Consider the following 13,076-nt stretch of genomic DNA (forward strand, 5'->3'; position numbering starts at 1 on the left):
TGTGTCAAAAAAGGAAATCCTCGCATATAAAACATTACCATTATCATCCATTTCAGTATTAAGAACCTTGATGTGGGCTCGCTTAGCAATCAATATCATCGTACCACCTTTCAACAAGGTCGTTGGATTTATTAATATTTCAAAGAAATCAAGCAGCACATCAAGTTCCTTAACATCTTGTACATTGTGTTCTTGCACTAAAAGTACATCCAAATTATGATATTTAAACAATGATAACAGCTGCAACTGTTTATTTCTACAATTGAGCCCATTAATGTTCAAAGTAGCACAATTAAAATTAATAGGCTTCCCGAATGTAATTTTGAGAGAAACCAAAATTACTCGTTATCCATCATTATCTCACTTGACACTATCTTAGTGTCATCTTTCCCTTTTCGAAATCTAAGTTTAATATTTGCACTCGCGTCTCGATTCTGTTCATGTTCCACAAGATCCCACCATGTCTTATCACTGTTCTCTCTACCATGATCCTCACTCACCTGTTGTACTGTGCCCTCGCTACGTTTCGGTGACTCTTCGGGGCCTTGGTCACGGTGAACTTCAACGGCAACAACCTGCACAATTTTTTCAGAGACTTTTAATTTAGCGGCGTAGTCCTTCATACGTTCCAGATCAATACTCCGAATAAATTTTTTTCGTTTCTTCACATGACTGGTTACAGAACCAGCCTTCACACTACCCTTACCCTTTCTATCATACCTTACTGAAGAGGGTGGAGTTGCCCTCTGCACAGACATTTCTACATCGCTATTCTCCATTGTGTCATCCTCTACATCCAGTTGACAACCAATTACTTGTTCCATCGTCACCTCACCAAGGTCAGCACCACCGCCAGCCTCGCAGCTCTTCGCAGCGTCAGCGCCTATGTTATGGGCGTCCACATGTATAGTGTCCAGACTTACCTCACCCTCACCAGGGTGACCAACAGCCGGTAAAGCGTCCTGAGCAGTGTCGTCTGCACCCTCCTTGTCTGCATTACTATTATCGTTCTGAGCAGTGTCATCTGCACCCTCCTTGTCTGCATTACCTTTATCGTCCTGATCTAAGTTACCTTCACCGGCCTCATTCGCACTGGGAGTCATTCCCACAGACGTTTCACTTACAGAGTTGTGGGTTACTTCATCTACCTCACCTGGAACTACAGTATTTACAACATTGGGTTCATTTCCTGATACACTGTCCTCTATTAATGGCGGAAAGTCATGTTCATGAAAAATGTTGATCCGTTCTGATGCCTCCACCTGGCAGGCAGCAGCCATGTGACCAGTACGCCCACACTTAAAACAAGTTTGCATTTGGCCTTTGTATATAAATTTAATATAATGACCTGCTACTGACATTGATGAAGGAATGTTACGGTGAAGTTCCATCTTTACTGTTCGTGTTCCATTAAAACACCCTTTCCCTGGGCCATAGGTATATTTATTAAAACGAACATTGTCCACTTTCCCATATTGTTCTAGTATGTGTATAATAGTTCTATTCAACATTTCAAATGGCGCATCCCTCACAGAAACGTATGTAAACGTTTTGCTCAAATTAATCACTTGTACTGATCCTTTCCCATTAGGTAAACTTATAGTGTCATCATCATACTTCTTAAGAAACTCTGAAAACGCGACATTGTTTTCAAATTTCAACACCACTCTGTTCCCTGGCAGTGGTTGATAACCAAATATTTCTTCCTACTTGATCTGTAACACATCGAAGATCGTGGTGGATACAAGGTCGGGAGCAGCATGACAACTAAACTTGAGTCCTATGGACTCCTTCCGCTTTAGTGGAGGTGTGTAGGAGCCGATGATGGCACATATACCACCCCCAGCGTGACGTTAGCACATATACCACCCCCAGCTGGCAGTGGGTGGCTACACCCACACCCTTAACACAGCTGGCAGTGGGTGACTACACCCTCACCCTTGACACAGCTGGCAGTGGGTGACAACACCCCCACCCTTAACACAGCTGGCAGTGGGTGACTACACCCCCACCCTTAACACAGCTGGCAGTGGGTGACTACACCCCCACCCTTAACACAGCTGGTAGTGGGTGGCTACACCCACACCCTTAACACAGCTGGTAGTGGGTGGCTACACCCCCACCCTTAACACAGCTGGCAGTGGGTGGCTACACCCACACCCTTAACACAGCTGGCAGTGGGTGGCTACACCCCCCTTAACACAGCTGGCAGTGGGTGGCTACACCCACACCCTTAACACAGCTGGTAGTGGGTGGCTACACCCCCACCCTTAACACAGCTGGCAGTGGATGGCTACACCCACACCCTTAACACAGCTGGCAGTGGGTGGCTACACCCCCCTTAACACAGCTGGCAGTGGGTGGCTACACCCACACCCTTAACACAGCTGGTAGTGGGTGGCTACACCCACACCCTTAACACAGCTGGCAGTGGGTGGCTACACCCACACCCTTAACACAGCTGGCAGTGGGTGGCTACACCCCCACCCTTAACCCAGCTGGCAGTGGGTGGCTACACCCCCAGCCTCGTGCTGTGCCTTGCAATGTTGGTGGAAGATTGGAGTATACCTCAGAAATATGCAGCATATGACCACTCCCCAGGATGCCACCCACAACAGTTGACTAACACCCAGATTCCCAATCACTGCTAGGTGAACAGAAGCAACGGGTGTGTTATATTAAATGGTGGGCTTGCTATGGGGGAATCTAGTGCTATTCAGGGGTAAGGTCAGTCAGAATAAAGATGTATCTATTTGGGGAGATCAGTAAGGCCCGGCCCCCATGGAAACTAGAAGTAGTGCTGACTACTTGGCTACACAACAAGGTCAGTCTAGGGAATGATCAAGATCTCCTACACAGGAAGAACGATACTCTTGTAATTCATGTACTTATTTATTAACCCTTTAACAGCCCCCCATATACATTCACACCAATAACAATAATAATAATAACTTTACCACACTACTTTACGTTAAAAGTCTTGGTCCGCATAAGCAGGATACAAGGTTTTACACTGAACACAAGCTAGGGTAAAGCTCTACTATTGAATAACTTGAAGTTAGAGTCAGCTTAGGGTAGGGGACCACGTGGTTCCAATGGGACCCCCTTTAGAATAACTAGTAATATAAACTCTAAAAACACCTACTACACACAAAATATACTACTCTACACATAGAACATGAGTATGCCAGAGATTGAATAATGTACTCAGTATACTTATCTTGAACAAGACACAGAAATAAGGAAACGAAGAGGAAGGGTAGGAGGATCCTGTCCACACCACGCCAACTCAGAAAAGATGGAGTTTCAGTCTCCTTCCCCCCAGTTGGCTCGCTGCCGGCAGACTGCTCAACTAATCGTACCGCAGCCCTATACCAAGTTTACTCAGGTTTACTTTACAAATGATTAGAAAGTATTAGTAAGCATAGTTGGTGCCTATGTTATTATTTAATAATCAACCCCCAGCTCAGTTTTTAAATGCTCTTTGAGAAACAAGAATAGTCCTACGTCTGGCAGGGAAGATACAAACAAAGACACATCGAGTTGTGTTTTGCTAATCTAACGTAGCTTATTTAGTTCAATTTTGACCTCTGCTTTCCACTGAAGAACCCAGGGTCGTAACACTCCTCCCCCCTTCAGAGAAAAAAAAATGTGACTACTAGAATAGTAGTCATATTTTTTTGTAAGAGTATACAGAGAATAAAAAGAAAAAATATATGACAAAAAAAAAAAATCAATCAAAAACAACAATTTCTCTGCAAGAAAAAATACAAAGGAGTTCTCTGAAAGAAAAAAAAAACATACACAAAAAAAAACAGGGAGGTAAATGATTTGGACACGGAATATTTAATGTCACAGAACCTAAAAAAAAATAACTAAAGCATGACAGTTGGTACATGGCTTCCTGTGGCCTAGATGAATGTTATTCCGGCAACCTGGACAGAGCGTCAGCTATCACGTTGAGCCGGCCCGGTAGGTGGGTAATGGAAAGATTGAAGTCCTGTAGGTACAACGCCCACCTGAGGATGCGTTTATTCTTACCCTTCATCCGAGTCAGGAAGACTAGTGGGTTATGGTCCGTGTACACTTCCACTATATTACCACTGAATAATTGCGTTGCTGTTATGGCCCTCTCGGGTCGCAACTGGGTTCTTTCTCTGATGTTGTTAGAGGTAGGGTATCCGGCCCCAAGCTAGTAGTGGCTTTCAAGGGATGTGATCCGTAACGCAAGTAAATTAAAGGGGAAGGGAGACAAAGGCAAAAACTTAAACATATAATTATCACTATCACCATAAATAATATATAAATTATCACTCGGGGGAGGTATAAACACTATTATGTACAATCTTGTCTTCTTCTGAAGACACAGGATGCTCTGCTTAACGGTGCTCAAGACGAGTAGCCCTGGTTCTCTTCTTGTGGCCTCTCGACGAATCCTTAGATTCTCTTAACGAGTCTACCCTGGCCACAGGCCAGCCAAATCACAGTTCCACTGGGGGCACCGTCGTGGAGGCCTTCAACCACAAATCCAGCCTGTAGCTGGCAGGTTCCAATCATCTACGCTGCGTAGGCCACTCCACGACCGATACTAGGGCTGCGAACCCTAGGCAGGAGCCTCGTGTGACTTCACAGGTCACTCTCCTCACCACAACACCCCAGTGGTTAAGCGTCTCCACCAGTCAGCCCCGGGTACGACAATCCCTCAACTGCCACGTCACAGGCAGGCTAACACCACAGTGTTCATCCGGGGGGTGACTCACAGCTGCTGCAGCAAACACGTGGAGACTCTTCGACTGCCTTGGGTAGACTGATCCAACGTTCATTACAGCAGTCCCAGGTCGACTCTGTAATCAGACACGTCATCAGTACTGGTTACACTCTAGGGCAACTCACTTACAGGCTTAGACACAAACGCCCACCTATCCACTCCATAGATGGCATTGCTGTCTAAGCTCCACCTCACCAGAGGTCAGCAGCGGCTGTGTTATGAGCTGATCAGGACGGGAAACTAGCCCTTGTGGCCAGTATATCTCGTCCTCACTAGATGGCGCCGTCCATTTGGAGGGGGTTTCGGGAGCTGACCCACAGATGGCGTGGTCGTCACTGCTCCATGCTCGGACGCTGGGCTCGGGTCCGTAACACCTCCCCACCAAAAAGAATTTGGTTTGGGGTTCTATAAAGAAAAACACAAACCAAATTAGTACGGGGATACAACTCCAAATGGACTCACGTACACTGTAAACTGGAGTGGCGAGGCTGTCTTCTCCACAGAACTGTCCCACTGGGCAACTCTGGCATGAAGGAAATTTGTAGATGGAAGGCAATGACCTGCCTGATGTGATCTTCCACACCTCCGCTGAGATGTCAATCCGGAGCATAATCTCACGTTTCTCGAGTAAGGATTGATATCGACGCGATCTGGGGTGACTCGACACTTCCCTGTGTCGTGGCACCGATGATGGCTGGTCACATACGGCATTTCTAGTACCGGTCCGGTAGTCCTTCAGGGAGACGGGAACCTGGAATACAGGGGTCTGATAATTTAGAGTGACAGCGACAGTGGGTAAGTCAATACTTACTGCATACTCGCCTACTAGGCCCACACCTAGTTCCAACAGAGCTGCTTGTACACCGAAGATGGCATTCGCTCTGCCACCGTCAGGTCGACCAACGTTCCGTATAACGCTGCATCTAGGCTCAGCAATCACGCGGGGGGTGTCAACCTGTCGGAAACAGTCACTCATATTATTATCTCTCGTACCTCCTGTATCCACCATCACCTTCCAGGTCCCTTCTTCGACTGCAACACTCGCAGTGCAAATTTCCAATCCCTGGGATCTCTTCATGGTGTTCATGGGAGCCATCATCTGCCGGGTCATCCACTGGTCCTCACTGAGAGCACATACAAGAATAAAACAAAATACCGCTAGGAAACATTTGGTCAACTGAGGGATAAGCTTCCTGAGCCTGTAATGTCTATAGCCGGCCACATCCATTAGCCTGGTTTGGACCAAAGAGGGCACTAAAACTTTCGTACATACCTCACATACCTCCGACGTCTGGGGAATCTCTGGCCGGTTCAATGAACGCTGTACCTTGTCATACCGCAAGTACTCATCCGCCTTCACTCCAGACTCTTTGGTACCCGTGGGTGTTTGTACACAAGGCCTCTCTTCTCGCTCAGTCGCTTCTGCCACCATACCTGCATGTTCTTCGTCGGGAGAAGGATTAGAAGACTTTGCTAGAATACTGTAGACTCTGTCGTCAATCTGTAGGTGAGAGGAAGGATTAAACATATTTAATTCCGGGTCTGTCTGTACCTGGATATTACCACTGCCTGCTGTTACCTCAGACCTTGCTGTTCCGGCTGGCTCGTCCACAATCTTGGGATGATTGAAACTCCAATCTGTCACCAAGTCGTTGGCTAGTATCACGTCAATCCCAGCTATAGGTAGGGCATTGACTACTGCCAACGCACATGTGCCGCTGAAGTAAGGAGAGTCTAGATGTACCGGCACTAAGGGGGCGATGTACTGCGTCCTAGGAAACCCAACTAGGACAACCTTTTGTCTCCCATCCACACTCACTCCCTCGGGTAACGAGTTTTTCACGATCAGGGACTGGGCTGCTCCACTATCTCTGAGCACTACAACTGATCTACCAGTATGATCACTCTTTACATACCCGCTTGAAGTGTGAGGGGAAAACAATCTTGGTTCTTCCTGCGTAGTCGTAGACTGGCTTCCTGCTGGTAGTGTCACACAGCTCATCAACATCACCTCCCTACGAGCGCCGCTACCTCTTCTGCCTCGGCACATAGCAGCTACGTGCCCTTTCTGCCCACAAGTCCAGCACACCATATTCCTCCTCGGACTCCGGTGTTTAGGACTGTTAGGACTAGTCCTTTGAGGGCTACTTGGGGGCATCTTCTTAGCGCTTTGTGGGACAGGGGTCTCTTCTTCGTCATGACGAGGTTTGTCAAACCGGCGTGGGTAATTCCTTGGGACATATTTAGCAGAAGGCCTATGCGTTAGGATGTACTCTTCAGCCATGGTGGCTGCCGCACTTAAGGTCTCCACCTGCTGCTCTTCTAAGTATGTCTTCAGGTCTCCAGACAAACAATCCTTGAAGTCCTCTAACAGTATGAGCTGCTCGAGGTCTTCTTTGGTTTCTACCTTCCGAGAGGCACACCATTCCTGGAAAAGTCGCTCCTTGATGGTCGCGAATTCGGTGAAAGTATGCTCTGAGGTCTTTTTCAGGTTTCTAAACTTCTGCCTGTAAGCCTCAGGTATCAATTGGTACGCCATGAGCACCACCTTCTTCACCTTGTCGTAATCGCCAGTCATCAAGGGACAACGTGGAGTAGGCGATTTGGGCCTTCCCAGTCAAGACAGACTGTATCATGATGGCCCAATTCTCCTTTGGCCACTCCAGTGAGGCTGCGACTTTCTCGAAGGCCGCGAAGAACTTCGAAACTTCCTTTTCGTTGAACTTCGGGACCATTTTGATGTTCCTTACCGGATCGAAAACACTTGTGTCCGTTGTTTGCCTCCGACCACCTAATCGCAATACTTCTAGCTCATGTTGTCTCTCTTTTTCCTCTCTGTCTCGTCGTTCTTGCCTGTCTCGTTCTTCTCTTTCTTTTTCTCGTTCTTCTCTTTCTCGTTTCTCTTCTCTTTCTCGTTCTTTTTCTCGTTCTTTTTCTCGTTTTTCTCTTTCTCTTTCTCGTTCTTCTCTTTCTCTTTCTCGTTTCTCTTCTCTCTCTCTTTCTGCTTTCCTTTCTTCTAATTCTAAACGCCTCATCTCTAATTCTTTATCTTGTCTCTCTCTTTCCATTTCTAATTTCTTCTATTCTATCTCACGATTAATTTCCAAGGCACGCATTTTTACTGTAAGTAAGCTAATATTCAGTTCACCTGCACCACTGTCAATGTCACTGCCGTTATCTTCCTTTTCAGTGGAAGCTACTTTCTCACTTGCTTTTGTACCATGTACCTCACTTTCTTGTTTCTCATCGGCCTTCAAATGCCGGTGAACCTTGGACAAGATCTCCACATGGGAATCACTGGCACGTATCTTGATCTCCAGGTAGGCACTTACTAGTACGAGTTCCTGTTTTCCCAGATATTTCAATCTGGCAAGACAGTCCTCCCTGTTCAGAAAAGCCTGAACATCGTCCAGATTGTCGATGGTCGCTTTTTCTGCCATTGTCACTTGGTACACTAGCACTTAACACACCGCTTTCACTTTAGCACTTAACGCACCCAGCACTGTTCTACGTCAATATTGCACTTTATCGCACCTAGCGCCTCACTTGCCAATATTGCACGTAAACACCGAGCACCGCACTTGCCAATATTGCACTTAATCACAGCGAGCACCGCATTCTACAATATTGCACTGAATCACTCCGAGCACCACACAGGACGTATAACGTCCTAATAGTCACACACAGGGGGAATTATTTACAGGGATTACGCCACTTCACCACCCCTGTCAAACATACTTGACAAGGGGTCGGATCCCGCTGGGGATGCCAATTATGTTACGGCCCTCTCGGGTCGCAACTGGGTTCTTTCTCTGATGTTGTTAGAGGTAGGGTATCCGGCCCCAAGCTAGTAGTGGCTTTCAAGGGATGTGATCCGTAACGCAAGTAAATTAAAGGGGAAGGGAGACAAAGGCAAAAACTTAAACATATAATTATCACCATCACCATAAATAATATATAAATTATCACTCGGGGGAGGTATAAACACTATTATGTACAATCTTGTCTTCTTCTGAAGACACAGGATGCTCTGCTTAACGGTGCTCAAGACGAGTAGCCCTGGTTCTCTTCTTGTGGCCTCTCGACGAATCCTTAGGTTCTCTTAACGAGTCTACCCTGGCCACAGGCCAGCTAAATCACAGTTCCACTGGGGGCACCGTCGTGGAGGCCTTCAACCACAAATCCAGCCTGTAGCTGGCAGGTTCCAATCAGCTACACTGTGTAGGCCACTCCACGACCGATACTAGGGTTGCGAACCCTAGGCAGGAGCCTCGTGTGACTTCACAGGTCACTCTCCTCACCACAACACCCCAGTGGTTAAGCGTCTCCACCAGTCAGCCCCGGGTACGACAATCCCTCAACTGCCACGTCACAGGCAGGCTAACACCACAGTGTTCATCCGGGGGGTGACTCACAGCTGCTGCAGCAAACACGTGGAGACTCTTCGACTGCCTTGGGTAGACTGATCCAACGTTCATTACAGCAGTCCCAGGTCGACTCTGTAATCAGACATGTCATCAGTACTGGTTACACTCTAGGGCAACTCACTTACAGGCTTAGACACAAACGTCCACCTATCCACTCCATAGATGGCGTTGCTGTCTACGCTTCACCTCACCAGAGGTCAGCAGCGGATATGTTATGAGCTGATCAGGACGGGAAACTAGCCCTTGTGGCCAGTATATCTCGTCCTCACTAGATGGCGCCGTCCAATTGGAGGGGGTTTCGGGAGCTGACCCACAGATGGCGTTGTCGTCACTGCTCCGTGCTCGGACGCTGGGCTCGGGTTCGTAACAGTTTGGCCTTGTCAAATTTCACAGAGTAATAATATACTGGGTGTTCGCCTGATCATCCCCAGTTTGCAACAACACTGCACCAGCACCCGAGTCAGACGCGTCAACATGAATTTTAAACGGTCAGTCGAACCTTGGACTAGCAAGCACGGGGGCGGAAGCTAAGATCAATTTCAAATTTTTAAATGCCTCTGCACAATCTGATGACCACTTAAATTTAACGGCCTTCCGCAACAAGTCTGTGAGAGGAGTGGCAACACTGGGAAAGTTCTGACAAAAGCGTCAATAGTACGCACACATACCAATAAATCTTTGAACTTCCTTTTTAGACTTTAGCACTGGGTACTCCAGAATGGCACTGATTTTATCTTGCCGAGGTAACACTTTTCCTTGGACCACTTCATAACCGAGGTACGTCACTGTGCCTTGGCCAAAATGACACTTTTTTGCATTTAAGGTAAGATTTGCCTTTTTCAATATTGCGAACAACTGGCGTAACCTAGCTATGTGGTCAGCCCAATTACTGTCAAAAAGCACGATATTATCTAAATACTCCCGACAATTTGGCACATTAGAGAGCAAAGAGTTCATGAGTCTCTGGAACGTGGCAGGGGCATTACACAAGCCGAACGGTAACACTTGATACTCAAAACCCCCCTCGGGTGTCATGAACGCAGTTAGTTGTTTAGCACGTTCAGTGAGTGGGATTTGATAATACCCCCTCGAGAGGTCGAATTTCGAGACGTACTTGGCGTTTCCCAGCTCGTCGATGCAGTCCTCGAAGAGGGGCAGCGGATAGGAATCCACAATGGTCACCTTGTTGAGCTGCCAATAGTCGGTGTATAATCGCCAGGAGCCGTCTGGTTTGGGGACCAAAAGGCAGGGCGAGCACATAGAGCCCTGGCTCAGCCAGATGAGGCCGTGCTGGAGCAAGAAGTCGACCTCCTTCTGTACGATGTCCTTCTTTTCTGGACTCATCCGATAGGGTTGAAGGCGAATGGGGGTGTAGTCCGTCAACTCGACATCATGGCAAATGGCATCAGTCTGGGTCAGGAACTCCCCGAACAGACTGGAGAATTCATCAACCAACGACTGCACCTCTTCACGTTGGGCCATCTGCAAATGGGACAGTCCCTCCTCCACAGCATTCACAGAACTAGAATTATTGAGAATGATATTAGTTGGGTCCCCAGAACAATCATCCCCTCCCTCACTGGAAATGGAAACATTGGTTAGTGCAATGGGCCTGGGGCCCTGGAACTTCTTCAGCCGATTTACATGTACGAGCATTACCCGGTTACGCTTGTCAGAGTGCCTCACTTTGTATGTGAGGTCCCCAATCTTTTCTGTCACAATGTAGGGGCCTTCGTACTTGTGGGACATAGTGTTCCCTAGTCGAGGCTTTAATACCAGGACAGGGTCGCCAGGCTGAAATACCCGTAACTTAGCCTTAGCATCGTTTCGGTCTTTCATCTTTTCTTGGGCCTTCCCAAGATACTTTAGTGCAGCCGCCTTGCAGTCCTTGAGTCTCTGGTGGTGTTGCGCAAAGAAAGCCGAACTTTTGGTTAACGTTACGTTCCCTAACAGATTCTCTTGTAACATTTGCAAGGGTCCACGCACTTTATGGCCAAAGACAAACTCAAAAGAAGAACAACCCAGTGAACTTTGTAATCCCTCTCTAGCCGCAAACAAAACATACGGTAAATTCTCATCCCAGAAGGTGTGGGAACTCTCGCACGATGTCTTCAATATCTGCTTCAGAGTTAGATGGAAACGTTCAATTACCCCCTGACTCTGTGGATGGTATGGGCTGGAAACCTTATGAGTTATTCCATGGTCCTTACAAAATTGTTCAAAAATATCAGCCTTAAAGTTAGTACCATTGTCAGTTTGCATGACCCGAGGCAGTCCAAAAGTGGAAAAAATTGCAACATACGAGCAACAACAGTTTTTGCTCGGATGTTCCTTACAGCAAAAGCCTCTGGGTAACGAGTAGTGATACACATCATCGTGATTAGGTAAATATTACCAGACTTAGTTCTAGGTAATGGTCCAACACAGTCCATTACTACATGAGAAAATGGTTCCTCTGGCACAACAATAGGCCTTAGAGGAGCTTTAGGTGGAGTCTGGTTTGGTTTCCCAACCAGTTGACAAACAATACACGCATTACAAAATTTTGCCACATTGCTTTTCAGCTTGGGCCAGAAAAAATACTTTAAAATTTTGTGATACGTGATATTAATACTTTGATGTCCCCCCGTAGGATCATCATGAGCAGCTGCCAAAACTCTTTCTCTATAGCAGATCGGCAACATAACCTGGTGGACTACCTCCCACTCATTTGACAAGGGAGCACTCTGTGGTCTCCATTTTCTCATCAAAATCCGATCATTGTAGTAGTACCCAGTTGCTGCGTCTACAATTTCTCCATAGAGACGGCTGTCTCATGACAATCTGCAAGAGTGGGGTCAGCTTTCTGTAACTCACTCAAGGAGGCATCTAGACCCTGGTCAGATGCCATTGGCCGAGGCTCAACAGTGTTCTCCTCCACCTCCCCACTACTCTCGGTAGATGGCGGTGGCAGGCTCTCCACAATGTCCTCGGCCACGTCATCGAGTCGGGCCATGAATGTGTCCGCGAGGTCCACTTGGTTTTCACCACTCGGAAAGTTCCTCGTGTCCTCGGGATTTACCACCTTGGCAAGCACAGGGCTGCCCTTACATTTAAGTCCCATAGACCTAGTCACCGTGCACGCAGGGTACACAACATTATCCTCTGTGGCAGGTGGATCCAGGCAAACCTTAGGGATAGGCAACATAATAGGCAGTCTGGAGTCCCCTACCTTATCCCCTGCAAAATCATTACCAACTATTACATCAACATTAGGGAAAGGTAGGTATGAAGTGACTCCAACTTCACAAACACCCTTGTGAAATCAGATTCCAGGGTAACCTTATGGAGGGGTACTGCTCGAGTATCACTAGTGACACCCTCGACCAGTACCACCTCTCCAGTGTCGAGAGTGTTGGCACCTTGCAACGCACTCTCTAAAATTAAAGTCTGGATGGCACTGGTGTCTCGGAAGATCACCACGTCCTTCCAGGAAGAACCCTCAGACAAAAGTAGTCTCCCTTTCGATAAGAATGGGGTAAGCAAGTCCAACCACTGTGGGTTGGAGGTCTTACTCCCTAACCCTTCCGAAGGCCTCAAGCCCTGTGTCACAACTAGAGCATTGGGTCTTTTTTCCGGGTACAGTTGCCCACAACAGCTAATAGTGTGGTTTGGACTTTACAGTGACCACAAAAACGTCGGGGAGAAAAGACATTACTAACCGAATTACCCTTCGGTTCACCCTTAGGTACCGTGGGGCTAGACACTTTAACAGGGTTAGTTATGTCTGAAACAGAAGGTGCATTAGTTAAAGGGTTAGAATGAGCTGGTCTGGACTGGCTGTGGGTATAAGTTTTGCTACTCTGTGGGGTATAAATTATTTTATTGGGCCTTTTGCCCGC

This window comes from Procambarus clarkii, chromosome 41, assembly GCF_040958095.1.
Source record: "Procambarus clarkii isolate CNS0578487 chromosome 41, FALCON_Pclarkii_2.0, whole genome shotgun sequence".
Lineage (NCBI taxonomy): Eukaryota > Metazoa > Arthropoda > Malacostraca > Decapoda > Cambaridae > Procambarus > Procambarus clarkii.